Source organism: Dipodomys merriami, unplaced genomic scaffold (assembly GCF_024711535.1).
Source record: "Dipodomys merriami isolate MVZ:Mamm:240054 unplaced genomic scaffold, mDipMer1.0.p SCAF_23, whole genome shotgun sequence".
NCBI classification, from domain to species: domain Eukaryota; kingdom Metazoa; phylum Chordata; class Mammalia; order Rodentia; family Heteromyidae; genus Dipodomys; species Dipodomys merriami.
In genome coordinates this window covers 22,101,262-22,105,132 of record NW_027203715.1, presented here as the reverse complement: position 1 = coordinate 22,105,132, position 3,871 = coordinate 22,101,262, and the positions used below count along the sequence as shown (strand labels likewise).

The window sequence follows — 3,871 nt, the reverse complement described above, 5'->3', positions numbered from 1 at the left end:
ATTTCACTTGGAATCATCTTATACGGTCATATGTACATAGCTAGAGGGCTATTCTGCTCATCTACTAAGATTATCCTTGATGTACACAATAATGCTCCTCTATTACCCAGTAATCTCACTTCTGGGCATTTAACCAGGTGGCCACAAGCAATGCCACAGTAAAGCTACCAGCACAATTATGTTTATCACAGTATTATTTACCATAGATAAGATATGGAATCAATCTAGAGGCCCCTCAGTAGATGAATGGATCAAGAAAATCACACACACACACACACACACACACACACACACACACACACACACGGAATACTATGCTTTCATCAGAAAGAATGATACCACCTCATTTGTAAGGAAATGGAAGTTCTTGGAAAAAAATTATATTAAGTAAGCCAGACTTAAAAAAATATAGGTCCCAGAGTTTCCCTTATTTGTAATAATTAGTTTACACCAAGGATAATCTCATGTATTTTAATTTGACATTTTGTCCTATGTTGAGCATACAAAATTATTGCTGTATTGTTTGTTATTATTTCTGCAAACAGGCAGGTATATTTAAAGAATTATGTTTCTCTTATCCATTACTGGAGGAAGAACACCCAAAAGAGCAACCCCTATAAGGAATAACAACTCCTACTTATTTAGCTTCATTCCTATGTAAGACCAGTGTTGTCCCCTGTATCCTCATGTTGTAAATTACAAATCTATAGCGGTTCATCCTGTATCTCTACTATTTTCTACATTATGACCTAAATGCCCCAGCAATTGTACTTTAAAAAATTCTCTCTTAATGTTTGAGGTGTGTGTGTGTGTTTGTGTGTGTGTGTGTGTGTGTGTGTGTGTGTGTGTGTGTGTGTGTGTGTGTGTTTACAAAAATCAGAAGACAACATTTTTCCTCATTTAGAATACATCATTCAGGTCATTATAGGTTGTGGATAATGGGAGAAGTCTCATTTTAAGGATGAAACATAAAAATATATTTGTGCATGCACCACAGTTTATTATCTTGGCTTTTGTGAATAATGTGAATAACAATGAAATACAGATATATATACAAGTTACTCAGAGAGAAATAATCACATGATTGGTGGATCAGATGATATTTCAACTTTGGATTTCTTTAGAAAACTGCATACTATTTTCTACAAGGAGAATACTAACCTGTATTTTGACCAAGAGTGTAGGAAGTTTCCCTTTCTCCACACTCTCATCAGCCAACATTATTACCTTTTGAGTTTTTTAAAAGGGCAGGTTTTTACTGTGTGCAGGACCCAAGATGACCTCAGACCCAAATCCTTTTACTCCTACCTCCTAAACGCTTCGAATTACAAGCCTTTACCACCACACCTGGTTCTTTTGATTTTTTTTGATGAGGGTTATAATAATTATGAAGTAGTATCATAGTAATTTTGAATTGCATTTCTCTAATGACTTCTGTTTACAAAGCATTAAGCCATCATAGAAGTGGTATTAAACACAACTTTGTAAACCCACTGGCAATTTTCTTTGGGCCTGGCTGACTTCACTTAATATAATTTTTTACAAGTCTTTCCATTTCCTAACAAATGGGGCAATGTCATTCTTTCTGATGGAGGCATAGAATTCCATTGTGTATATATACCACATATTCTTGATCCATTCATCTAGAAGGGACATCTAAGTTGGTTCCATATCTTAGCTATCATAAATAATGCTGCAATAAACATAGTTGTGATAGTAGTTTTAGTATGGTCTTGTTTGTGGCCATTTAGGTAAATCCCCAAAAGTGGGATTGCTGGGTCAAAGGGGAGCTTTATGGGGAATCTTTTGAGGAACCTCCATAATGCTTTCCAAAGTGGTTGAACACGTTTACATTCCCACCAACAATGCTGTATGGTTCCCTTGTGGCCTCATCCCCTCCAGCTTCTGTTGTAAAAATCTGGAACACTCCACGAATTTGCATGTCATCCTTGTGCAGGTGCCATGCTAATCTTCTCTGTATCGTTCCAATGTTAGTGTATGTGATGCTGAATTGAGCACAGAATATTTTTTATATCTAAAGTGCAATTGATTTTTTTAAACTGCACAATTGAAAAAAAAGGAAGTTCAAAAGAATTGTCGTGAAATTTTACAACCATATATTTCTTTTTTTCTTTTTTTATTTTTATTTTTATTTTCTGTGAACATACTGTACAGAGGGGTTACAATTACATGGGCAAGATAATGAGTACATTTCTTTTTTTTTTTTTTTTTTTTTTTTTTTTTTTTTGTCGGTCGTGGGGCTTGAACTCTGGGCCTGGGCGTTGTCCCTTAGCTCTTCAGCTCAAGGCGAGCGCTCTACCACTTGAGCTACAGCGCCACTTCCGTTTTTCTGGTGGTTTTATTGGAGATAGGAGTCTCACGGTCTCTCCTGCCCGGGCTGGCTTTGAACCGCGATCCTCAGATCTCAGCCTCCTGAGTAGCTAGGATTACAGGCGTGAGCCACCAGCGCCCGGCTATGAGTACATTACTTATCAAGCATTGCAGCCTCTTCCTTTGTTTACTCTTCACAACTCTTCCCAGCCTCTTCCCCCGGCTCCTCCTCCCCCCCCCCACCAAAGTTGTAAAGTTCGTTTTCGACATGACAACTTGTACTTCTCATTGTTGCAACAGGTCCACCTGTATCCTTAAACGACTTCTTTTTCCCCATCTCCTCCACAGATTATACCGACATCAAATATAGTGAAAGCAGGTGTTATACTGTGGGGGAGGGACATACAAAGCAACAAAAATAATCTTATAAATGCGTTAGAAACAAATGCATGAAAGAAAAAAACATTTAAATGCATATCTAAGGGTTCATTTTCTTAACATCACATTATCTGAATCTTTTTTGCTTGACTTATACATATACTATATATTGCAAATAAGGGAAACCATGGGAACTATGTTTCTTTGGGCCTGGCTTACTTCACTTAATATAATTTTTCCAAGTTTTTCCATTTCCTAACAAATGGGGCAATGTCATTCTTTCTGATGGAGGCACAGAATTCCATTGTGTATATATACCACATTTTCTTGATCCATTCATCTACTGAGGGGCACTGGTTCCATATCTTAGCTATGGTAAATAATGCTGCAATAAACATAGTTGTGCTGGTAGCTTTAGTGTGGTCTTGTTTGTAAGCATTTGGGTAAATGACCAAAAGTGGGATTGCTGGGTCATAGGGGAGCTCTATGTGAAGTATTTTGAGGAACCTCCATACTGCTTTCCAAAGTGGTTGAACAAGTTTACACTCCCAGCAACAATGAAGTAAGGTTCCCGTCTGTCCACATCCCCTCCAGCATCTGTTGTTATTAGATATTAGAGTTCTTGATTTTTGCCATTCTAACTGGGGTGAGGTGGTACCTTAATGTTGTTTTGATATGCATTTCTTTTATGACTAGGGAGGTTGAGCATTTCTTCATGTGTCTATTAGAAAGAAGGATTCTTTCTTCTTCAGAGAAGTTTCTCTTTAAGTCTTTAGCCAACTTATTTCTTGGGCAGTTGTAGAACCATACATTTCTTACATAAGCACACATTTAAGAATAAAGTCAAATTGACATGTCAAAAACAAAATAATTCCAGATGTTTGTTATTCAAGAAATGTATAGGAGGAGGAATTCAACTATTCTGTACAAGGCACCTGTCATAATGAACACTGCAGCAAGTATTAAGGTTTGTTAAAAGTTTTAATGTTTTAAATATATTTAATTTTGGGAATTTGTTTATATATGCCAAAATTTGGACTGTTTGGCAGGTATAAAACTTTTCTATAAAGTATTTAAGATTTATAGTAACAGACATATACTACTAAGTATGTGCATTTCAGAGTTTAGGGAAATTTTATTGAGAAGTCACAAAGTTTTTGCG

The 3,871-nt window shown here is 36.6% G+C and overlaps 1 non-coding gene across 1 annotated transcript; it reads right to left on the bottom strand.

The window, feature by feature from the left end:
* Positions 1–1,912: 1,912 nt before the first annotated feature.
* LOC138835186 (U6 spliceosomal RNA) lies at positions 1,913–2,019 on the bottom strand. Its single transcript, XR_011374498.1, has one exon. It is a non-coding gene; the product is annotated as a U6 spliceosomal RNA (small nuclear RNA).
* Between the last annotated feature and the right edge of the window lie 1,852 nt (positions 2,020–3,871).